The 26,447-nt window shown below is 40.2% G+C and overlaps 1 protein-coding gene across 1 annotated transcript in view; it reads left to right on the top strand.

Annotated features, from left to right (window-relative positions):
• Window positions 1–26,447, top strand: part of SDC2 (syndecan 2) — a 104,191-nt gene that overhangs the window by 19,154 nt on the left and 58,590 nt on the right. The gene's annotated exons all lie outside the window — the stretch shown is intronic.

The raw sequence follows: 26,447 nt of genomic DNA, 5'->3' as shown, positions 1-26,447 counted from the left end.
CCCAAATGCCTGTGAAAGTGATGGCAAGAATTATTATGAGGCAGTTGCTGCCCAACTGTGATCATGACGCACCTACCAATTTACAGCTCATTAGCCCCAGGACTGCCCGAAGGAGCCTTTCCAGGCTGACGGGTCTGCTTGCCCAAAGTTTTGTCCTCACCCTGCCTGTGTTAGGATCATCTTAGGGGAGGGAGGGAGTGGTTTGTTAAAAATGTACATTTTTGGTTCCCACCTTAGACTCTGCATTTTAATGTCTAAACGTACTGAAGTCACAGAGTAACTGCTTTAGGTTGAGAAACTAGAAAGCTTGGAATAACTTTCTGTGGACCCCACCTCTATGCTAATCTTTTTGGTGTTTTTAGTTCCAGGTCTAAGTCCTCTACAAAATGCAAAATTTGACACGGAGCTCAGAATCAAAATGTACCTAGCATTATCTGGAAATTATTAATTCATTTTTAAAAAGTAGTTTATTTGGTCATGCAATAGGATAACTGTCAAACAGTATCTTTTATACTAATTGTAGTTGCTGTACATATTTATGTATGTAATATTTAACAGCTTTGTTGAGATAGAACTCACGTACCACAAAAAGTCACCTGGTTAAATGTGCACTATAGTGGTTTTTAGTACTGTTTTCTCAGATGTGCATCAGTCACCACAATCTGATTTTAGAACATTTTCATCACTCCCAAAAGAAATGCTCTACCCATTAGCAGTTACTTATTCCACCCTCCACCAAGTCTTAGGCAACCACTCATGTACCTTCGGTCTTTATGGATGGTCTCTGTAGATTTGCCTAGTCTGGACATTTTGTATAAGTGGAATCATACAATATGTGGTCTTTTGTGACCTTCGTTCACTTTGCTTGTTTCTAAGGTTCATGCATGTTGTTGCCTGTATCACTACTGCATTTTTGTTTATTGCCAAAGAATATTCCACTGTATGGATATATGACATTTTGTATACCCATTCACTAGTTGATGGACATTTGAGTTTCAGCTTTTTGACTGTTATGAATATGCTGCTTTGAACATTTGTATACAAATTTTTGTGTGGACATGTTTTCATTTCTCTTGGCTATATACTTAGGAGTAGAATTGCTGGGTCATATGGTAACACTATGTTTAACATTTTGAGGAACCGCCAAACTGTTTTCCAAGGTGGCGGTCCCACCAGCTGTGCTCGTGTTCCAGTTTCTCTGCATCCTTGCTAACACTTGTTATTGTCTGTCCTTTTGATTATAGTCATTCTAGTGGGTATGAAGTGGTGTCTCATTGTGGTTTTGCATTTACCTAATGACTAATGATGTTCAGCATCTTTTTGTGTTCCTATTAGCCAGCCATTTGTATTTCTTCTTTGGAGAAATTTCTATTTAAATCCTTTGCCCATTTTAAAATTGGGTTATTTATTTTATTCTTGAGTGTTGAGAATTTTTTGTATGTCCTTGGTACAAGTCTCTTATCAGATAGACAATTTGTAAATATTTTTTCCCATTCTGTGGGTTGTCTTTCATTCTCTTGATAGTGTCCTTTGAAGCACAAGTTTTTAATTTTTATGAAGTCCTGTTTAATTTTTTCTTTTGTTGCTTTTGTTGTCATATATAAGACACCATTTTCTAACTGAAGGTTGAAAAGGTTTATTCCTATCTGTTCTAAGAGTTTTATGTTTTTAGCTCTTTTTTTTTCTGCTTTATCTCCTCAAATCCCCCCCCCCCCGCCCCGTACATAGTTGTATATCTTAGTTGCAGGTCCTTCTAGTTGTGGCCTCAACGTGACCTGACGAGCAGTGCCATGTCCACACCCAGGATCTGAACTGGCAAAACCCTGGGCCGCCAAAGTAGAGCGCATGAACTTAACCACTTGGCCACAGGGCCAGCCCCTTAGCTCTTACATTTAGGTTTATAATCCAGTTTGGAATTATTAATTTTTGCATATGTTGTGGAGTATGGGTACAACTTCGTATATTTATTTACTTTTGCATGTGCTATCTAGCTGTACCAACACATTTTGCTAAAAAGACTTTTGTTTGCACCATTGAATTATCTTGGCATCCTTGTTGAAAATCAATTGACCATAAATGTAATGATCTATTTCTGGATTCTCAATTTTATTTCATATATCTATATGACCTATATGCAGTACTGTATGTACGTATTTATGTATGTAAATATGTGTATATATACACACACACAGAAGGGAATTATAAAAACAAACTTAGTTGTGATCAATGTCTTTCCTTTGCCTTTAATTTAGGTGGTTAGGCAATGGGACGAATTCGAAAGCAGGACTTCAAAGGGCATTAACTACATCAGGAGACTTGGCCATAAGGTCCCTCAAGCCTCAGTTGAGCTCATGTGCAAGGGATACAAACAGTAGGAAGATATAAAGAGCAGGAAGCAGAGTGGTGGGATTGCTGTTAGTTTTTATTCTTTTTTTCTTCCTCCTGAAATGGAATGCATTACCAAATGTTTTGGAGTGGAGTGCATTTTACATCTCTGGTCTTTGGCCTCGCCCTGCCGGTAAGCCTTTGCTGAAGTGACCTTCATGAGCTCTGAATGCCCTCCACCCTGCTTAGAGTCTCTGGGCCGGAGTGTCTTTTTTTTTTTTTTTTTTTTTTTTAACGTATGGGGAGTTTTCTTTTTGGTGAGGAAGGTTGGGCCCTGAGCTAACATCTGTTGCCAATCTTCCTCTTTTATTTTTTTCTCTCTGAAGCCCCAGTACATGGTTGTATATCCTGGTTGTAAGTCCTTCTCATTCTTCTATGTGGGATGCTGTCATAGCATGGCTTGATGAGCGGTGTGTAGGTCCGTGCCCAGTATCTGGGCCTGCGAACCCCGGACCAGCAAAGCAGAGCATGCAAACTTAACCATTACGCCACTGGACCAGCCCCTGGGCCTGAGTGTCTTCAGCTGTGAATTGAAGGCGCTTGGCTAGACTCTAATGTTTCCCCCAATCAGCTTGAAATTCTGTGATTTGTGTTTGTCGTCACTCCTCATTGGTACATTTCATTGAAATGGTACATTTCATTGTTATGTACATGCAAACTGAAAGAACAAAGACACATCCTTCTGTTTCTCTCCTATTTTATTGATGATTCTGGTGAGAAGAGGCTAGGAAGCAAACATGGTGGGACGGAAGTGATGGATTCTCATCAGTGACTTAGTTTAATGGTGTAAAAAGCCAAGTCATGTGCTCTTCGCAGTGTTTCATGGTTATTTTAATTTTTAATGATCAAGCTTGTGGTATAGAGAAAGGAAAACACAAGATCTTGCTGTGACACAGTGTGCTTCTGCCTTGTGGATATAGTTAGTATGCCTTACCTTGAGAGCAGTTAACTACAGATAAATAGCTGAAACTTCTTTAAGAAATGTCTTAAATTTATTCTTGGCTTCATGGGAATTTAGAAACATAGGCTTTTAATTGTTCACAGCTGGTGCATGAATATAGCGGTAATAATAATTAGGAATAATATGGATCACCTCTTAAGCTGTTAGTTTTAATCCACTAAATTTTTTTGATCTTAAGTCTGGCAGAGTCTCCAAGTAGAACATTTGGAGGAGGTCCATCATAGTTTTTCGTCAGGAAGTGTGTGAGTCCGCCTTGTCTTGCTAATTTGTTACAATGATTTTGATGGTTTGATTTTAATGTGTTCCACCTAAAAGCACACACACAAAACCAGCCCACACTCAGCAAAATCCGTCCAGACATCCTCACTGCAGAGCCCTTGAGCAGAAGCAGTGCATCCCATTCGCCTGTATCAAGCACATTTGGGGAGCCTGCAGCCTCAGCTGTGGTCCTCTGCACTGGGGCCACACCTGATGGAGATAGGGCCTTGTTAGGAGACAGTTTGCTGTAAGACTCGTGAATGGAGGCTGAGGCAAGTGTGGCACTTAATACTTCCTTGGGATAAAAAGAACTTTTCCAGTTCGCTAGATAGTAGCCTTAAATCCTAAAGCTGCTTTCATAACTTATCTGTCTCCCCCTTGCTTTCTGTAACGTCCTCAAATTCCAAAGTATTAAGAAAATTTACTGGTGGGGTTTACTTTCCATGGTTTCATAATGCTCCATCATAGAGAAATTTTTCAGAGTGTTTCAAAATGATAAATATTTATTACAGGATAAGTATGAAAAATAGAATGTGTATTCTTGCAGAATGATTTGGATAGAGTTTGTATTCTGGGAAACTTGAAAACAACAACTAAATAGATGTCTTATGAAAGCATATAATTATATCAAATCCTTAAAAGATTCCTCTTTACCTTGGATAACTTAGGGAGAAAAAAACCTTAAATTTACATTTCATGAGTGAAAAAAATTTTAAATCCTGATGAGCTTTATGTTATTTTTAGAAGTAGTAGTGTAACATTAATTATACGAGCAAACTGATAGCTTCTCATAATTTATGCTGGCCGCTCATCTGGCTGAGTTGGTACATAGTTGTCATCTGGAACTAAGTGATTCTCATAACACATTGTCTTCACTTCTCACAGGACTTCCTGGAACAAGATGACTTTTGCCAGGTATCGTTGATCTAAGAGTCCTGCCAAGAAAATTTTGCAAGGACAACCTTTTTACTTTTAAAAGTACACATTGTAAAAAAGCTCTCTCAAATCTACAACTAGAACCCATTTTACAAAGTTAAGCTGTTAGTCACATTATATTTCCAGGAAAACAAGGGAGAAGTGTTTTCACTGTGGAAAGCCGTGGAACTAAGTAGAGGCTGAGACTTCATGGAAACGCTAGATCAGTATTAGGAATTAGTGCGAAATCCATGAATTTAGCAATTTCCAAATGGGTGATTTTTGCTGTTTTACTCACTTTTGCTATTTCCTGAAATATTGTTCATCAGAGTGAACAGAGGAACAGTGGTAATTCCATTAATAAGGAGACCTACATCCTTGTCCCTAAAAGAGCCTATTTTCCCATCCCAAGCTGTTTAGATGTGGTCAGCATGTGGACACTGTGCATGCTTATGTTTTAAGTATCTGCCTCTGGAGAGCCAGCTTGAAAAACCAAAACAGAAAAATCCCTTGGCATTTTGAGAGTTGAATCCACAGAAGATGTTGTTTGCAGTGTGCCGAAAACATAAGGTCCAAACAGCCGGAAGAGGCCTGGTGCCAGGCGATTTCACTGTGAGAGAAAGAGGAGGGCTGAGGCAGTCCTTTTAGGATTATCTCCAACTCGGCAGCTGCTGTCTGAGTTTGATTGTGCACATCCTGCTCTGGGAGACCTGCATTAACCCTCGGGCCCCTGGGGAACTTCAGCGCTGTCTTTTAAACAAAAGACTCTTCCCCTGGACACCCAAGGGCAAAAGCCAAAACAATATGGAGGTTAAAAGAAGGTGGAGCTTTTGAAGATTGGATTTGAGAGAACAATCTAGGAAGGAAACTGATTGCAGAATTTCGGAACTGCAAGTGCCTTTGAAGGCCCTTTAATTTTACAGATGAGGAAGCAGAGGTTCAGAGAAGTGAAGTGACTTGCCCAAAGAGAACCAGTCAGAACTGAAATCCAGGTCTCCTCATTCCCAGTGTAGAGCTGTTTTACGTAGTACCACAGTCTTGATGACACGATTTTCCCAGCACTAGAAATAATATGTTGTGTATTTTTGAAAACTGAGCTGAAAGAGAAGAAACTTTAAAAAAGCATTTGGAGTTATATGTTAACTACCTTCAATGAACTATCCAGGCATATTCAGATTTTTCTTTCAAGCTGTAGCTTGATCAGAGAGTAAATCTTAGTAAGTGGCCAGTAAATAGATTACTCCAGTAAATTCTTTGTATGATTCTTAAAGGCAGAACAGGCATATTGGAGAGGTGTTGGAAGGTAAAACAAGAGGAAAACTCTGAAAACTAGGAAGGATGTTTATGTGACGAACTCTTGTTCAACGATGGTGGTGTTTGGAGCCGGGCCGCAGCCTCTGAGGATTTATGGCCTCCAGTCTGCAGAAGGTAAGGTGGGCTCACATTATCTGTGTTGAAGAATGTCTCTGGGGTCCTTGAGCCTAAGGCTGCCAGGTAACAAAAGGCTTTGTCAAAGAAGATAGCTATCTAGAGTTCTTTGAGAGTAATGTGTTGCTGTTTATTTCACATCTGTGTTGGGAATTGAGAATTTTCCCTGCTCTGTGGTTGTAACAACCTTGTAAAGGTTGGGAAGCTAATTTCTTGTAGGAAGTAATACATTAAATCCTAGGGTATCACTAGAACGTGGATGGATGCTTTCTCTTTCTGCCGAGTTAGAGGATTGAGCTGTTAGAGTTTTGTTTGGTATAATGGAACTACAGTATTTACCATTGTTGATCTAAAAGGGTTTTGACTAGCAAGCAAGAGAGAAAAATCAGGATGATCTTATTCACTAAAATTCCAAGGGGATTTGGGATCTATTTTTGTACTTTTTAATTGCTTTGTTTTTAAAGGTTATGCTGAGTGTGAGCTGAGTATCCTTTTCTGTGTCCCACCATCCTTTCTGCAAAACTTAAAATGCTACATTTATGATGAGATAACAGTGGAATGCCTTTCTTTGCATTTATTCTCTTTCTAAGATTTTAGTGACGGCTGTAGCCGAAAGGAAAGGGATGAGGGGAGGTCTGGAGTGCATCCCAAATAGGCAAACGTGAGAATCTTCTTTTAGAGCTATGCCTTGGGAAATGTCTTATATTTAGTGGCCTAATTAGGACATGCTGATGTCTGTTCATTGATTTGATGAGCTTTTGAAATACCTGTTACCTGAAACTGAATTTTTCAAGTGCTTACCTGATTTTTTTTTTTCCCCTCTGACTGGAGAAAGGTAGGGCAGAAGGGAAAGTTATATATAATTTTTGTTGTTCTTCACCAAAGACGTGGTTTCGAGTACTTTGGAAGGAGAAGATATCAAAAAGTCGCTAATCCTTCCCTTCTTTGCTTCTTTCTCTTCGTGGAGACTGGTGGCTCTTCGCCTCGTTGAGAAACACTCTGAATGCTGTTAAGCTATAGTGACATCAAAGGAGGCAACTGAAGTGATTTTCTCTGTAGGCAATTGTTCTAGTTTGCATGGTATTCTGCAAAACTTTTTGGAGAATTGTTTGGACAAGTAACATCCCTCAGGTGGTAGCTTTCTCTAGGAGGGGGATATATATGTCTATTTCTGGATTAGTTTTACACAAATGAAGTGTGTTTCCCACCTGCTGCTTTTTGCCTGGGGTTGGAATTTTTCCTTTTCACTGCTTGACATTTGAATGGAAATGTGTCCTCCCTTTCAGAGCTAGGAGATTCTGTGTAATTCATCAGAAAAAAATTTCTCCAAGGAATTATTAATTCAATTGCTCCCTAGTAAATGGCTCATACTACAGTGTTAAACCTCTGAATTTGAAATCTCTTTTAAAAATCTTTTTTGCTTCAAAAAATGTGTACAATGGATTTCTGAGCAGCTGAAATCTCACACTTCATGGCACTGTCATTCTTGTAATCTCTTTTTAGAAGATTTGGTGGTGTTTTGCTGGTTAAGTTAAACCAAGTTAACATGAAAGTTTAGGTTTTTGAAGTGTGGAAATAGTTTAGGAGTAATAATGGACTATCCTTTAGATTTCCTTGAAGAAGAAAGATGAATGTATGGTGAATATACATGAAGGTCACATGTTTGAAAATGCTACTTACTAATTTTGGCTGTGAGTTGAGCTTGCCCCTGGTGGGTTGGGCCTGTTCCAGGAGTGGCGCTTGGAGGCCCAGGTGCCGCTGCAGAGAAGCCTCTCATTCCTGGCATTCTGGGGGAGATTTACGTCCGTAAGCCGGATAAAAATATGTAGGAAGGTGATTAGTTTAATTGGCCCACTATTACAATTATTCAGTGGGAGGTGACTGTGGGACAGCTATTACAGCTCGAAAGGCCTGCTAGGAAGGGGAGGAGACTTGTTGAAAACAGCAGCAACATTATGAAATGTTGGTTTAAACGTGCCTTTAATAACGAATTACCCTGGCACTTTAAGAAGGATGGAGGAATTCTTAACTATTTGGGACAAGAATCCACCCAAAAACAAGAGGTGGGCTTTTCCCAAGGATAATTGTGGGGAAATTCTGCTAATGATTTCTCTCCCTTAAAATAGCGTACCGGGTAACAGGATTTAGTGGAGGTAAACTCCCTCACGGTGTTTGTAACTTTCAGATAATCATTCTGAAGTTGTTGTGCCTGATGCTCAGGGTGGCCCCAGTGGTGGTGGTGTTTCAGCTTCTTTCAGAAAAGAAGCCCAGTGCAGGGTCACGTTGTAAAGTGGAGTATTTTTCTTTCACATCAAAGGGCAGGGAATGTTCTGCAGACAGTGAGCTAAGAAGGAGGGAGCAGACATTTCAGTCCTCGTGTTGGGAAACTATGTGTGGAATGTCATAGTTCATGGACCACGGACCCTGAAGTGAATCCAGGTGCCTGCCCCGTGCCTTTTTCCTGGAGCAAAATAACTATAGGCAGAAATTGTAGCCAGATGAACCAAAAATAAAATTGATGGCTTTATTGGACGTTCTTTTCATAAAATTTAACTTTCTAATGTGCACATATATCACTCTGGGGATTCATTATAAATGGCTGACCTTTTGTTTGGGAGAAGTTGCTGCGAGCTGTCTGTGTAGCTCCACTCAGCTCGGCTTTGATTCCAGCCCACATCTGTTGAGCATGTGATATATATTTTTTTTCCTCTGAGGCACACTGACAACTGGCTAAAAAGATTTAATGAAAACCAGTCAGAACTAATTTCTGTTAGATATTCCAGTTTAGGATATTGGCTCTTCTGGTTTCAGATGTAGACGTAATGGCTTCCTAAAAAGTTGCTCTTGAAGGCAGCATCAGGAAGGCTCCCTGGGCAGCGAACTGGGTTTCTTTGTCTTCGCTGCCCTCTCTGCTGCCCTAGGTTAATGATTGCAGGGTGGCTCCGAATAATGAACCAGTGCTGCAAAGCTTGTTATCAACAAGGCTGTGCAATGTTTAAAAATCATTCCTCCTCCCTCTTTCTCCTTTGCAGTAGAAGTCAGGGCACTGCTGTGGTGACGCCTAATAAATACTGCAGACTTCATTGGGCTGTTTAATGGGACCTAATGTAATGTCATTTGTGCACTTCAGTGGGTGGTTCTTCTTTTTGTGTGGTTTAGTGCTCAGTCTTGAAAAGAAATGAAGTTTGAGGACTTCCCAACAATTACAGTCTTTATGGAACCAGAATTTGAGTGAGAAGACTTTCGCCATTCTTTAACAGGTCACCTGGCTTTCCATATGAGCTTTGGGGATACCAGAGGAATTGGGTCACCACAATATAAAATTGTACTGTTTCAACTTGCTCCAGGGAAATGGTTGGAGTCCCTGCTCTCCCTCCTCCTTCATGCAAATCCCAGACATGATTTCAGCCTCTACCGAAGTGTTCCTGAATGTTCATGGTTGCCTCTTCCTCCTCCCCATGGCATTCTCTATCTTTGGCCAGTCTGGAGGCAAGAAGTGGTGAGGCTTCTGGTCAGTATGTGATGTCACTTAGGGCAGGAGATGGCACTGTCTTCATTTTGGAGAAGTTCTGCCTCTCATTTGGAAAGCTACACTTCTTGGTGTTGCTGCAGCCTCCTTTCCACTCCTGCTCCAAAGCCAGCCTCCCACCCACGTTAAGTTCCTTTACTTCATGGCTTCATTTCATATAGCATGGGAGTGGTCCACTTAGCACACTGGACAAGTTCCTTGTCAGAGCCCTTTTCCCAGTGGAGTGAGGCTGCGCCCGGTCCTGCCCTTGCCATCCTTGTTCGGCTGCCGTTATCTGTGAGCTGGTTATGGGGCAGGGAGAAGGTTCCCGCCCCGCAGACCCGTTTCCTGTAATCTTTGTCTTTTCCATAAAGCTCTCGGTGACAAACCCTTCCTCGGCTGGTCTTCCCCTCCTGGCAGGTTAGTTGAACTCAGATAAGAAAAAAGTGCTTGGAAGGGTTGGAAGTTGTCTATACTGTACCCTACCGGCAAACTGGATTCCCGGGTCTTTATTGATTTCTGAGGACTTTCTCTTCAGCACTGCTGGGACCTCAGTTTTTCCATGTGTAGAATCAGAATAAGACCACTAACTCGTGTAATTGAAAGGGATGGTCGGATGGCCTCCAGAGGAAAGGGTAGAGGACGTTTGCACAGCTCTTATAATTTACAGAGCATTTTCCACACGTTATCAAGTTTATTCTTCTCAATAACCCTGTGGTGTGGGCATCATTGACTTTGTTTCACAGATGAAGAAAGTAAGTCCTGGAGAGGTTGAAGGTGAGGCCTATCAAAACTGAGCGTTTGGTCTGAGTTTGGTAAGCATCAGATGATACAGTCACGGCGTTTGAATGTGACTGCCAGGCAGTGGTAGTTATATTTTGCCTTGTAGTTCTTTTCAGATGTTTTGGTCCTGTAGCGCCAGAGTGGCTTTGTACCTTTTTCTTATGGGTCTAAGGAGGTTAGAATTCAGTGAATATGTGCTGATTATTTGTGATTTTGGATTTAAACATAGGAATCTTTAAAGGGAATGCAAACTAAGTTTTGTAGAAAACAAAGTAGCAAAGATCATTTTACATAGGCGAGAGAAAAAGATTACAAGTTTATATGCTTGATATACAGAGCTGATCTCCTTAAAGCAGTTGTAAAAACCACTCTGTTATTGTATAACAAGATTTGTTTGTTATGCAGCATATGACCAATAAATGGCATGACCAGATATTTCACTGTTGCCGAAATTTCTTCATTCCCTTCCTTGAAGATTAAAAAAGGTGGAGCACATGTCTCTCTTGTCTATTTTCAGCATGATGGGGGAGATGGAGGAGGAAGGTCTTTCCGCATTACAGGAGTGCCAAGGGGGTGGTCTCCTGTTAACAGTGGGTAGATTGTGCTGAGAGACGCGTGGAAATCCTACCCTCATCAAGGGGAAGAAATTAAACAGTGAGCAAAAAGTGGAGAAAGGCCTTTACCTTCTTTTCTTTTTGAGAATTTTCAACGGCCTTCATAAGTACTTGGGATACATCACACAGACTAAGGGTCAAGCCAGGGACCCAAAGATGGGGTTCTGTGTGACCCCCATGTAGCTGAGATCAGGGGGCCTGATTTCACTGTGCCTCCCTTGAGCCGTCTGTAAAATGGGGCCAGTGGTACTGCTGTCTGGTGGCTGAAAGAAGACTGGAAAGGCACTCACATGGCTCCTGGATATGCAGGGGGAGCTCGGGGCCTGACCTGGCATGGAGGGGAGAGGCCTCTGTCCTCGGGGAAGGTGGTGGCTCCATACAACAGTCTTTTCCTGATTGCTGGGTGACTCCACTTCCTAATATCTGGCCCTGTTTTCGGATGTCAGAGTCATATTCTTCATTCTCCATGACTCCTGCTGGTTTTTGGCACTGACCCATCCACGATTTATTTCAGCAGCTAGCCTGGCGCCTGACCCATAGTCGGGGCTCAGTAAATATTGGTTGAGGGAACGTAACCCGCAGCTGGGAGAGGGCAGGCGTGCCCACAGACATGTAGGGAGAGACCGTGCTTAGGGACAGGTTCACGAGCTTCATTATTTCTGCCTCTGGAGTGTTTGAACGCACCCTTATAGCAATGGAGGCAAGACTGCAAAATCATACACACCACTAGAATCATTCATGGTTTTCCATTGCTGCTGTCTTTGTCACTACTTGTCCAGAACAGGTACTGCAGGAGACTCCCAGCTCTTCTCCCTGCCTCTGTTGGGTGCTTTAACACCAATCTAGCCATCCACTCTCAGAGTTTTCCTTACCCTTCTAAAACAGAAGTATGATCATTGGCACTCTCCTACTTAAATGCCTTTCAGTAGCTCCCCATTGCCTCCAGTAAAGTCCATCCTCCTTGCTAATGGGGCACAGAGGACCCTTTGTGACCTGGCCCTGTATACCTCTGCTGTGGCCTTGCAGGCGGTTCAGGTGGGGGCTCTCATCTGCCAGGTGGAGGTAGGTTTGTTTTGGGGGGGGTTTGATTTGCGTTGGGTTTCCAGTCTCCAGGTGAGCTGGGAATCACCATATTTGGAACGCGTGAGTAGGGTATATTAAAAAAAATAAGGCATTGAATGTTTGGAACAGGAGTGCAATAATTCATATTAAATAACGAGAAAAAATTAAGATGTTAGGGGATCTTTGCATATAGTCTTTAAAAATCAATTTAATAAAAAGTCTGTTTTTCCGCTGATTCATATACGTGTCTAGGTACACGTGCATATACACACACGTGTAAATTATATTCATGTTTTTTAATTTGGAAAAGGAATGAGGCAGAGACTTGTACTACTGGAGATTAAAACACATTATAAAGCTATGATAAAAGAGGGTGATGTGGGTGCAAAAATACACAATTAAACAAAACCTTTCAAGAATTGTATAGAATAACAATTTAAGGACAAGTCATTGGGGGAAGGTGCAGATTATCTGGTAAAGGAGGTTGTGAAATTGGATGCTTAAAAAAGACCAAACTGATGTAGATCCTTGCCTCAGGTCGTATGCCAAAATATCATTCATGTGGATTGGAGTTAAATATATATTTTTAAAACCCTAAACTAAAAAGAAATATGGAGGATATTTGATCTATGAAAGAGGATACCTTTTAAAGCCTGAAAGCAAGAAACTATTAATGATTGTTCAACTTGAGCACATAAAATTATTCCTTTTCCTAAAGAATTACAAATGGCTAATAATAATCACTAGGATCAGAAAAATGCAAACCAAAACAGATATTCATTGTTGCATCAGCATATTAGGAGTGATTTAGAAAATGCAAATACTCACTGCTCATTGGGATATGCTTAGATACACTTTCTAGAAAGAAATGTAATTTAAAAGTTTAAATAAAATATGGCAAATAATTTGGATTTCACATGTACTGGGAATGTTACTATTTAAAAACTAGTGTAAGTTATTTCAAAATGAAAATAATCTCTAATTTTAGGTTTATAACCTTGATTTTTTTTTTTAAAGATTGGCACCTGAGCTAACATCTGTTGCCAGTCTCTTTTCTTTCTTTCTTTCTTCTTCTCCCCAAAGCCCCCCAATACAGAGTGGTATATTCTGGTTGTGAGTGCCTCTGGTTGTGCTATGTGGGATGCTGACTCAGCGTGGCCTGATGAGCGGTGCCCTGTCTGCGCCCAGGATCCGAACTGGTGAAACCCTGGGCCGCCAAAGTGGAGCACGCGAACCCAACTACTTGGCCACGGGGCAGCCCCCTATAACCTTGATTTTTAATCATAGGTTTTAATTTAAAACCTTTTGGCCTTTGGGTTGTCAAAAGAGAGATATCTATAATTTACTGCTCTCAATTATAGACTTTTCCATATAAAATATAGCAAAGAGATAAACCATTGGGGATACCATGCTCTATAAAGGGGATTTATAATCCTTAATATTCTAGAAGACAATAATGAGGCATCCTATGTAAAAGAGAAGTCATATTAGACTCCAGTTTCTGAAGTGTTCAAATTGTAATTCACAGTGTGATTTTGAACGAGTTACTGTACCCCTCTAGGTCTCAGTGTCCTCATCTGTAAAATGGGAGAGTTTGGTTAGATCACACTTTCCCAGCTTAGATGCAGTGGCCCAGCTGTGCTGAGATTGTGATGCTCCTGAGCCCTCTGGGCAACAGGACAGAGCCCGGGGTGGAGGCCACAGATCCATCACCTCCAGCCAAGAGCAGCCATTTGTTTTCTCCAGTAAGTTGTGCAAATACTACCACAAATCACACTTAATGCATGAAACCTGTATGCAGCGAGTTGTTTTACTCTTTTATTATTTATTTATTTATCTTTTAAAGATTTTATCTTTTCTTTTTTCTCCCCAAAGCGCCCCAGTACATAGTTGTATATTCTTCGTTGTGAGTCCTTTTAGTTGTGGCATGTGGGATGCCGCCTCAGCGTGCTTTGATGAGTAGTGCCATGTCGGCACCCAGGATTCGAACCAACGAAACGCTGGGCCGCCTACAGCAGAGCGAGCGAACTTAACCACTCGGCCATGGGGCCAGCCCCTGTTTTACTCTTAAATTCAAGAGATGAAAGCTAGGTGGAAAAGGAGATAATTTCAAATATCATAATGAACCACCCATCATTCCCCCCCTTCATATTAATACCCATGTTAAAAAATGAACAGAACATCATACATCAAAATGTAATCAGTAATTGTCTCTGGTGGTGGGCTTATGGGTGATTTTTATTTTCTTATTTATAATCTGTATCTTTCAAATTGTTGAGTGGGTTAAGTTTAAAATAGATTAATTATTAAAAACAAATTCTCACCTGTAGCCATCCTTATATTCCAAAACTCCGTGAGTACAAGTGGCTGCTGTGGCTGTAAGTGAAAAGACTAACAAAAATAAAACATCAAAGAGGGGTCCATTTCTCATTAGGTAAATATCCTGGGGCATTTTCATCCCATGGTTTCCTACTCAGTGCTTATTTTCCAGGCTGGTTTAAGGTGTGAGAAGTAACCTTTGAGTGGAAGGCCTGTCTGTAGAGTAAGTTAGAGGCCTTTTCCTTACTCAGGGTAGCTTATCCCAAAAGTCTTCCTCCCCATCATCCTCCCTAAATGCTTTCTTCCCTCTCTTTTCCCTTCCCTGTGGTTCCTGGAATTGCTGAGTAATTCTCTTCTTCTTCTTGATCCCGGTGTGTGTATATAGTTAAATGTCCCTTGTGCCCTCTCAGCTCAGCAATGGAGATTCTGTTTTTAACTCGTCCCTTACATGCCAGCCCTTCCAGTGCCTTAGTCATTATTGTGGTTCCTCTCTCAGTTCCCTCCTGCTTATTTCCATCTTGTAATGAGTTGTCTAGAACTTTCCAACCTATTACTTTAAACCAGATTGGGGGGCTGGGGGAAGAAAAGTGGGCTTTTTTTTGGGCCCTTTGTTGCTTTTGCTTTACTTTGAGGATAAACACTATACACATTAAAGGCATTTAAACCCTATTTTCTCTGGCTTCTTAAACAAATACTTTTCATTGACTCCAGACATTTTAACGTCTCTGAAAAGTGTGATTGTTTTGTCTAAATGATGGACGTGGCAGGCACATGGGGAATTAGGAGAAGTGCCATTATAATTCTTCAGCAAAATTTTACAATGATTAATAGCAAGCCTACTATGGCAAAAGGTAATTACTTATAGAAATTAGAACATACTATAATACTGTTTATATTAAAACTATGCTAAGTATAGCTTATTTTATATAACACTTTAGGATCTTACAATATGCCTTACATCCTGAGCGTAGATAATAAACTAAGATATTAAGTAATAGAAAAATTCCAATTGGTAGAATGCTAGTAAACAACATTGTAACTGTATATTTAATTTTTACAGTACTGTTTATTTCTTAAAGTGATGTCATTGCAGTTTGAGCCATTGTAACAAGATTTTCGAGTGCCTCCTAATTATAAAGTACTGTGCTCTGCATTGCAGATGACAGAATTACATAGCAGTTGGCCATGGGCAGTAGTAGCTCAGGAAAACTTACGGTTTGAGAATTAGAAAGTGTCAGAGCTGGTATGGACCTCAAGGTCTCTTAATCCAGTACTTCCAAACCAGTTTCACATCGTGGCACACATTGGAAAGGTTTGCACAGCCCGCTGCAGGGAAACAAATGGCTGCTCTTGGCTGGAGGTGGTGGATCTGGGGCCTCTGTTGTGGGCTCTGCTCAGCTGCCCTCAGGGCTGAGGGGCATTAGAATCTTGGCACACTTGTGCCAGGGCATCCCAGTTGGGAAACTGTGATCTAATCCAATGCTCGCATTTTACAAATGAGACACATCTATATTTACACATGAGACCCAGAGAGGTCAGGTAGTTTCTTCAAGGTCACACAATGAATTAGTGACAATATGGTGGATAGAATTTTGAGCATTTCAGAAACTGGAGTCTGATATGACTTCCCTTTTACATAGGATGCCTCATTATGGTCTTCTTCCAGGACATTAAGGACCATAAAAATCTTTTATCGGGCATTTTTTCCCAAAAGGTTTATCTCTTTGCCATATTTTATATGGAGAAGTGAGTGATTAAGAGTAGTAAATTATGGATGTATTTCTTTTGGACAACTCAAAGAATAAAAGTTTTTTAAAAGAAACAAAAACAAAATTAAGAATATAAAACTAAAAACAATCCAGTATATGTAAAATCAGCCAAACCACTTTAAAGTATTTTATTTACACAAATTGAGAATGTACTCAATGTATAAAACCTGTAAGCTGGGGAATTGCCTTGCTTTTAAAATTCAAGAGATTAAAGTAAACTGGAAAAGGAGCTTAAAAATTTAAATATCATAGTGAACCACCACCACCAGCATCCTTATGTATTTACCAGCCATCAACTATTTAAGGCCCTTAAGAATACCAGGAAACTGTAGTATCTGACATAGTTTTATGATTCAGTTCTAGTAACTTCTACGTTCTCCTTCAACCCCATCCTAGGATTCATTGATTCTGCTGTAATTGTGGCTTGGTTCCTTACATCTCATTCATGTGCATGCCAGTGAAGATGCATGCTGTAAAGTGGTGTCTCAGCTTCAGTTCCCTGACTGAACTACAAACTGTGTGCCAAATCAGGACAATTGATAGTGTGCTAGAGTTGTGACATCAGACTGAGTTGTTCCATCATTACATCAAGATGTGTAGCTCTAGATTAGCATCACCCACCATTAATGGCTATGTGACCTTGAAGTTCCTTAATCTCTGCCTCCATTTTCTCCTCTATACAGTGGAGGATAATAGTACCTGCCTGGTAGGCTTGCTGTATGGATTAGATAAATTAATAAATGCGAAGTCTTAATAACATGTGACATAGTAAACCAACAATAAATGTTAGCTATTATTATCATTTGCCACCATAGCTTGTTACTGAATAGGGGGCACTAGGGTCCTTCAGGTATAGCTAAGAGCTACCCTACTTTGTCATTCTCAGACCTATACCTTTTATAAAAATAGTAGTTGCTAACTGAGTTCTTGGGGCACCAGGGAGGATGACTATTTCTGGGTGCCTCATAGTCTCTGCCTAGTGAGGCAGCTTTTTGTTGGGCTTTCTTTGGGGAAAAAAAAGAAAGCCTACCTCCTGGGATATGGGTAAAGTATTACTTTTTCCATAGTTAACATTAAATTCTGGTCATTCTTTTGCAGAAATGTTGTGGAACAAAAACAAGGGATAAAGACCCAAACTTCTGGCTTTCCTAAGACCACACGTAATGAATATGTAGACAGCGTGGTGCTCTTTCAGTCATGCGATCCCGAAAGAGTGTGAGGGAAAGAGTTAGAGCTTTGCATCAGACAGGCTGGCTTTGGCCTCTAGCAGGCACTTATAACTGAGTAGGCAAAAGCGGTGCCTTTAGTCTTCGGCGTTAGAGCCACCTCCTCGAGACGTTGTAAGCCACCAGGGATGTGGTGTAAGAGACTAGCGAGTTGTTTGGAACATAGTCTGTTTGCCGTAAACCTACCTTCCCTTTCCTGAGTTCATCTTTGCCCAAGTGATTTTTTTTAAGTGTATCTTCGAGCAGTCTCACGTGGTGGCCCATTTGAGGCTGTTCCATGCCGTGGCCTTTTCAGGGTGACTCTTGATTAATAGTCCTCAAGCTCGTCCCCCTCTGCCCCCCTCCCCCACAAACACTTGAGCATCATTCTAAGGTATTTAAGCTCCTTTAATTTTGTCACCCAAGTCCCATCCCTTTCCCCTGGTTATAATCTGTAACCTCACTGTGCTCCTTGCCCTCTCACTGATTGGTTAGTTCTCACCACACACACAGACCCCCACCCCATAGGGCTGCCAGATAAAATATAGGACACCCAGTTAAAGTGGAATGTCACATAAATACCAAATAAATTTTTTAGTATTAAGTATATCCCATGCACTATTTTGGACATACTAAGGCTAACAATTATTCATTATCTGAAATTCAGATTTAACTGAGTACTCTTTATTTTTTGAAGTCTGGCAGCTCTGTGAATATCTGTACCCATTGTGCAGTCGTAACTCATACTCCCACAGCAGTGTGTTTTGGCCTTACGAATGCCAAGAGGAAGAAGAGAGGCTTCCCAGGTACTTCCTGAGGTCTTGTTTTGGCTAACGTAAAAGGAGAATGTCCGCAGGTAAACAGGAGAGTCTACAGTCGGTGGGGAGTTCTGTGATGTCAGGACGTGAGAGAGAGCTACTTTGATTTGGGAGATCAACGTCATATAAAAAAAGATGGTCATTCACCAGTGAAGTATTACATTAAGCAGTTTTATGAAACGTAGAAATGGCTTTTTCATGCAGCTCAAAAGCATAATGTTGAAGGAGAAAACCCAAACAGGAATGATTTGTGTTTGTCAACCAGAAACATTTATGGAAATGTTCATGGGGAGTACTGAAGTAATCAGATGATATGGACCTTCTCTTCAAGGAATTTAATTTATGAGTGAGAAATTTGAAAGTAGAATGGCTTATTTCAACTCTTCTTTTCCTTCCTTTTGTTCTTTTCTTTTAATTTCCCTCCCGAGAGACAGTCGTAGGTCTGCCACAGCTATGGGTAAGAGTAGTCAGGTGAGGGTTGGCCATGGCATGAGTGCTCCCAGGATGAGTTGTACTGATGGCTCTGTAATATTTGAGTAGCTGTAGCATGAGGGTCATCATCGGATTTACTGAGTGTCTTACGTGTACTTGGCAGAGCTTGTGTTCTGTCATTGTGGGTGCTTTGAGAGATAAAAGATGTACTGGGTCTCGAGGGAATCCTGGCCTCTAGGAACTACTTAGGGTTGATTCCTATGTGCTTTCCCTCTGGCAATTAGAGGGTCTGCCATTGGCCAGAATACTGGAAACCTGCCTGTGCATTGTTGTTTGTGAAGCTCATCAGACCTCAGGTCCCTCATTGAGGAATTTTATACCAGAATCTTCAGTAGCCAGTCCAAGCTGACAATGGCAGGTTGTAATAAAATAGCTAATCAATCAATGAATCTATGAAAAATAGTGGAGGCACCCTCCGTCTCATATCAGATAGAACGCTTCCTCATATTGGTGCATTATCTGTACCTTTGTGGGGGTCTACTGTTATGAAAAATAGTAGAACTTGGGTAAATCTAATGATGTTTTGATACATTTCAGGGAGCTAAAGAGGTGGTAGTGTGACAGTAAGGTTTTTCCTCCTTAGCAGAAGAAATTATAAATGGTACAGAGTAAGAAAGAAGGCTAGCATTTCTGGCAGTTGTATTTTTTTAAGATAAGAGAAAAAATCACTCTGACTTTAAACCCCTTGGAATTTGAACTCTTGCCTATGTTCTAGAAACTTCTTGGGCTGGTTGAGATCCTCAGCCTGAAGTTTATAGAACCTCACAGTGTCCAGGTAATTCAGCGCTGTCAACAAAGTTCTCAGAAAATTCTGAAAACGGTATACTTAATGGACAGATGCATGCCGTGGAGTACTCTTTAGGGCTAGCTGGGTTCTCTCTTGGGGGAAATAGCAAATCAGGCAGTAGTGAGGTGTTATCATAAAAAAAGACTGCATGGAAATCAGCTGGCTTTAGGTGTTTGGGAAAGTTAATAGAAATTAGTGACTTTCTTCTGAAAGATTTTTGCTTGGGTATATTTTGGTTGTTTTTGTACTGGTTTCAAATGCTGTTTTAATGAGCCCAGTGTTTTGTAGTGGGCTATCACCTACAGCCATGAATTTTAAGTATAATTTAGGGGAAGAAAGTTCATTTTCCTGTTCCTTAAGGGCTAATACACTTAAAAATATCTGTCAGCTTTGTCTTTAAAATCTTTTTATTTACAAGTGACCCCTGACTTTAGCCTAACTGGTTCCTGGGTTCTTGAGGTGTGGCCATAACACAAACTCTTACTTCCTGTTCAATTTTTGTGTTCATTGTAAAGCTTATGTTATATATTGGGCTTCCATTTCTGGAAGTCTGTTTTATAATATAAAAAACAAAGTGGATAGAAAACTATATCAAAATACAAATGTACTTTTTTTGGTTTTGTACAAATGTTTCAAACCAGAGATACTAAAGATAGTAAAAAAGATTTGCTCTAAATGTTACTTTTGAGGAATTTTTTCTGCTTAGGCTGAATTGACTGAAGCTTGTTAGAGTCCAGTGTTAAATCTCCCTAAAGCAAATATAAGTATTTTTTCCATTGCTTCAGGGACCTTTAAATTGTGTTATGTAAAAGGGTTGTCTGCCTCAAATTCTGTTGCACATGAGAAGTGTAGAAATGCCGCTAAGTTTAATTGCTGAAAGTTGAAGGAGGGATAGTTGCCATGGCAACTTCTTCAGCCACCCATGCTCTGATATTTCAGAAGAATCTTCTTTGCTGAGCCGTGAATGAAATATTAAGAATTCAATCAAGTCTTCAGAATGTGAAAGCAATTACTAAAGAAGTGCATTTGCCCTAAGCACTGTTAGAGCAGATAGCTAGCTGGGTCTGTACCATCCCCAACTGAGTCAGCCTTGCCAGTCCACTGACCAAGGCGTTGACTTTGGACATAGTCCTTTGTGGATCTGGTTGTCATCACTTTAGGTCATCCCTGTGAGGATCTTATAAGAGAGGTCGTCGCAAGTTGAGCTGTCTTTGGTTGGGGTTTGCCGCCTGACATTAGGTATTCTCCTTTAGTCTGTATGTGTTTGTGTCTCAGGAAAGTAAGCAAAATATAAATTTTGGTTAAAAGACCAAATTTACACTGTAATCATTTTCTGGTTTTCCTTTTAAATAAGGGGACAAAGCAGGGCCTGGCATTATCTCGTAATAACTAGTGCTGACCGTAGAATTTTATGTCTGTTCCTACATGAGCCATTGGACTTCTTGCAGAAATGACATTAAAAGAGATCTTTTATCTCCCATATTTTCAAAGATGAAACACATCTAAGCATGAATGAGATGATATGAAAGTATTTTCTTCAAACATTTTTGGATACTTATTTTTTCTTACTGATCTTCTTGAATAGATTTTGTACTTTGTGGAGTTGCACACATGGTGAAGTGCTTAAGTATTTGTGGATTCATGATGTATGGACTGTCATTTTCTGATTAAATTTGTATTTTTAAAAAAATTACTGAATTATGTTAACAAAGGAAGAGAAATAATAATCTTGCATTCTTGCTCACAGTCAACTAAACATCAATCTATGAATCAGCATGTATTAAGTATAATAGGGATTTGAGTAGCACTGTACCACAGTGATCAGAAGGAAACATGAGGGATGATCCCTGCTCCCATTAAGTCGCCTGGTCTGAATCCTGACGACTTATTAGTAATTAAAAACCAATATAACAAGAGTTTAATTAGATTTTCATTACAAGCATTCTACTCACGTTTTTTCATTCATTCAGTGTTTTCGTGTTAGATAACATTTCTGGTATTCCTAGTCTTTTGGGTCACTGCCTCGCCCAGGTTTTCTAATTTTCTGAGGTGTCACTTCTGGATCAAGGTATAATTTAACCTTTCCTGTTCTTAGGACATTATATGATAGAAATTAACAGAAGCAGTTGACCAGTTAACATGATTGGGAAAATGGAGTCATATTGACAGGAAGAGTTGACAGAAATGCTTTTAAAACAAGTCATTATGTTTAGCTTTATTAAGATAAGTAGATCAAGCCTCCAAGAATGTCCAAGGAGTAGGAAGAAAAAGTGTAGTGTTCATTATGAAAATCATCTGTGATTACACATTTCTGATGTCTCTTTAGAATCTCAAGATGGAGGGAGGACGGAAAAGGGAAACCCCTAGGGGTACAGCAGTAATGCCTTCATGACTATCAGAATTGCACACAGTAGCTTTCGGCAGGGGCCTCCCTGTGCTCACCCGCTCATCTTGGGAGGTCACCCTTGAGGAGACAGTGGCTGCCCAAGGCCCTTTCCTCCAACACTTTTTTTTTTTTTTTAACTTCTCTGGTTTATGGAGATCAGAATTTGAAAAGATTTAGCAATATTTATTCATTTTGCAGTGGTTTTTCTCTTTCCAGATGAAGAGTCTCTCCTCTCGGCCTTCGTGAAAGAAGGTTTTATTCCTGCGTTGAATCATAAGTGTTAAGATACAATCTGATAAAAGCAAGCAGATTACCAGAAGAATCTCAGTTCACACAGGCCGAGTGAGTTATTGAATCATTGATTCATTCTTGAGTGATAGGAAATAGATCCTCGGAGGGGGGAGCGTTTTCTTACTTGATTTTTTTTTTTAATTGCCAGTTCATCTCTGTTTCTCTAAGAAATTTCAAGTATTGCAGTCCAAGAAAGAGACTTGAAATTCTCTCAGATTTAAGGAGACTGTGTTCCAGTCTTTGAGGGTATACTTCATTAATTCAAAAGATATTTATTATGGAAAAACAATATGTGGTATATACATACAATGGCATATTATTCAGCCTTAAAAAGGAAGGAAATTCTGACACGTTACAACATGGGTGAACCTTGAGGACATTATGCTAAATGAGGTAAGCCAGTCACAAAAAGACAAGTACTGTATGATTCCACTCATGTGAGGTGTCTAGAGTAGTCAGATTCATAGAGACAGAAAGTGGAGGGTGGTTGTGAGAGGCTGAGGGAAGGAGGAATCGGGAGTTGTTTAATGGGTACAGAGTTTCAGTTTTGCAAGATGAAAAGAGGTCTGGAGATAAATGCAGTGATGGTTGTAGACCACTGTGAATGTACGTAACACTACTGAACCGTACACTTAAAAATGGTTAAGACAATGAATTTTATGTTCTGTGTATTTTGCCACAATTAAAAAAAGGTATTTATTGAGCATCTGTTTTTTGGGTGCCAATTATAATCCAGTGACTGATACAAAAGCCCCCAGGTTGAGGGAGCTCACAGCTCACCCTCACCATGAGAGGTGAGGGTGTGATGCTGCTGGGATGGGGAACCCAAAGTCCTGTCATGGTTAAGGATGCTTTGATCCTAAACTCAGGTGAACATGAACCAAGCCATGAAAAAGGACCAGAAATAGTTCTCTTTGTAATTCCCACTGCTGCCTGCTTCCCCTCACAACGTATAGTGCTGCCTCGTGGCTGTGTCCCAAAGCCAGTGCCTTGGGATCACTTGAACCAGCTTCTCCTTTAACTCATTTGCTTCCTGCTCTGTTCCCAAATCCAGCTCTGTTCTTCCTCCTTGGCCTACACTTTTAAATCCTCTATTTGATGTGTGACTATCTCTCATTTTACAGCCCATGTCATTTTCCTTCTTGGACTATAAATTTGGAGAGGACGTGGGCTGTAAACTTTGACCTTTGCAGCACCCAGCATAGTAAACCATACTTAATGAATGTTTTGGATGAGAATGAGCCTCTGAAGTTAGGAAGCTGACATTATTAATGCCTATTTAATTGAAGGTTATTAATGCCTCTTTAGCAGTGACGGATAGTCCTCTGTTTACAGCAGAGAACAAACAAGCCCTCAAGCTTTTTCTGGTGATCCCAAAGAATTTGCAGTCAGGTGTTACCCCAGTACCTAAACTAACCTGGACTTTGCATCCCAGAGAGGAGGAGAGATGAGGCACTGGGCAGCTTGTCTTTCTTGTGCTTGGTTCAAAGATGGGAACTCAGGGCTGGGATAGGTCCAAATATTTATGTACTAGTTCAGCCTATTAAATATGAGATTTTCCTTTTCTTCCTCTGTTGAGAGACTTTTCCTTCTACCCAGAATAATAATTGTAAGTAGGGTTACCGTATGTCCTAGTTTTTTATACCTGTTTTCTGGCTTAATTATTAGTAGCTTCCCTCTTTCACTCTCAAAAGTGCCCTGGTTTGGATGATAAATTTTATTGCTACCATGGTTATAAGGAGGAACACAGAGAGAGAATCAGTTATTAGGGGAAGGTGGGGAGAAAGAAGAGAAACTTGAGCTGCTAGAGATTCAGGAGGGTGAGGAATTTGAGAAATAGCTGTGTAGTTTGGCATGTTAGATATTCTTTGGATGGAAAAAATTATTTGGCTTTTAAATTATAAGCATGCTAGTCTAATATGTTAGAATTTGAACGTCTTGAGGGCTGCATGGGATCAAAGGAAGATTTATTTTAATTAGTCCTACTATAGAATCCTTTAGTGCAGGTTAACAGGTTCATATGTTTACTTAGAGTTTCAGACATTTCTATGGCTAATGGCAAAAGAGTTCACAGTAGCCTACACCTGTGCATATCTCATGCATTTGTTTAACTATGAAAATGAATTCCAGTCTCTTAAAATTCTGTTTTATATGTGTATGTATTTAACTTAGATAATTCTATAGTGGATATGCAATATTGGTTGACCTTAGCAATTAAGAAAAGCCACGCTGATAATGAAGGAAATTAGGTAGGACCATATTAATATCTTTGTATTTGTTCAGGGAAAATCATGTAATCTGAACAAAGTAAGTGTTTTTTAAAACAAATATCATTTAGGAATTTTTTATGTTGTGAGTTTCCATTTAAACAGGTTTAAGCTGATTTTCTGTTAAGGAGATGTATCCGTTTGTTTAAGTAAACGGAAAGTCTAGCTGTTGGGTGCTTTCAGGGCTGGTTGATCCAGCAGCCCAACAGCCTCAGCACCATTCTGTTTATTTCCATTTCTCTTCTCTGGCATCCCTGGCATCTGCTTCAGCCTGAGCCTAGAGCTCCCCTTGCTGTGCTCCACAGTCATTGTATTGTTTGAGTTTTTTTATTGTGACAATGTGTACTTAAAAATAAAATTTAAAATTTTTTTCAAAAGTTATCCAGTAATATCGCCTTACATTTTGAAAGAGCTTTGTAATTTTACAAAGGACTTTCACATCCGTCTCTTTGGATCAGCAAACAGTCTTACCAGCTGGAGGAATTATCATTTGTATTTTGCATGTGAAGAACAGAAATGTGAGTGACTTATTCAAGGTGTGGTAACTGGCAGGATGAACTTGGACTCAATCCCAGGTCTTCTGACTTCAAGTCCCTTGCTTAGCCATGATGTTCCCTCTTAGTTCTTCTTGCCCAGTTTATTTCAGAAAGAAGGGTTTTTCCCCCAATTTCCTTTCCACTTAGGCTTGAGGTTGTGTTACACTATTCCTTGTTAGGAAAGAAATAATCTGGGTGCTTTTGGGCTAATTGAATGTGATTTACCCATCGCAGCCAAGTGACTTTACTGATGCAAAATTATCCCTATCCTACCTATGGCTGTACAAGAGAGACCAAGGGACCTCCGTTCAAATATCCTTTTGACAGATCTGCCTTAATTGCCATCCCATTCCATTCCGAGCATAGGGATTTCTCCAGCTGCGATCTTCAGCTCTTGCCCTTCCTCCTTGCTAACTGTCCTCTCAATTCTAACCTCCACTTAACAGATGAATGCTCATCCCTCAAGAACCAGGGGAAGTGCTACCGGCTCAGTGCCGTTTTCTCTGCTTATTCTAGTAATCACGCCTTCTCTCCTGAGCTCCAGTAGTACTTGAATTTCTCTTATGGCACTTAGCACACGCTGTTTTGCACTATAGCTATTTGTCTTTATTTCCTCCTTCAAGATCGTGCAGAGCTCCCCAAGGGCAGTGACCATTTCTCATACATCTTGGTGTCCCCATGGCGCTTAGCACAGTGCCGTATCTCTGGGAAACTGCAGTTAATTTTTTTGAATAAATGAATGGATTTAAAGATGGTTATTCCCACTCATAAGATTTGAGGATTGCGGGTTTTTAAAACACGTGGATATTATAGGGAACCTTATTATTGATAGAATTATCACTTGGTTTGTGCATAGTTAAAGAATGTAATTGTACATTTTTATGCAGTAGGTTATCATGTACGGTTCTAAGTCTGCTCTACTTTTTGTGGGCTTACCATTTGATTAAATTGCATAGGTGTTCTTGAGAATGCTACTCTGAAGGGGGACAGGAGGTGCAGAGTTGAAGTCTTTTTCAGAAACTCTGAGCTGGCTCCTTGTGTTGTGGGTATATCTTGTTAGGCTAAGCCCTGGCACAGCTGTCTCCTCCTGACCAGCTTTTCTTTTGGAGCTTGCATTCGCTGAGAGAACAGGTTTAAAGACTTTAACCCTTCCCTGCCTGGTCTGGGTTTCAGAAATATTCTAGAGGACTTTTGCAAAATAGAAATTCGGTAGAAAAGATTCTAGAAAAGGTTTTGAGAGTTGTTGCTGTTTTATGTATACTTTATTTTTTTTAATGTTTACATTTTAGTCCATGTTCTTCCAATTCTGTAGAACATGGACTGGCCTAATAACTGATATTTTTAAGAACTAGGTAATTTTGATGTGTGAGGTCAGAGAAAAATTCACCTTGAGAGACACCAGAATAGATCAGTATTGGGAAGGAGGGACTTTGAGATAGACCTTTTAAAATGTGTAAGATTTAGGTAGGTGAAGAGGAGAATATTTCCATGTAGAGGTAAGAAATACAACCAAGTCTAAGGTGAGAATGAGCATAGAATATTAGGAGGGCAGGTGGACAAGGAGGATCCTAACCAGGCTTCAGTGGAAGGTTACTTTAGAGCAATGGTTTGTGAACTGTGGGTGCATAAGAAGTGTCCAGTGAACTTCTTAAACATTCACATT

Source organism: Equus quagga, chromosome 16 (assembly GCF_021613505.1).
Source record: "Equus quagga isolate Etosha38 chromosome 16, UCLA_HA_Equagga_1.0, whole genome shotgun sequence".
NCBI lineage: Eukaryota > Metazoa > Chordata > Mammalia > Perissodactyla > Equidae > Equus > Equus quagga.
Note: the sequence above shows the minus strand (reverse complement) of the source record. Positions and strands in the feature narration are given on the sequence as shown.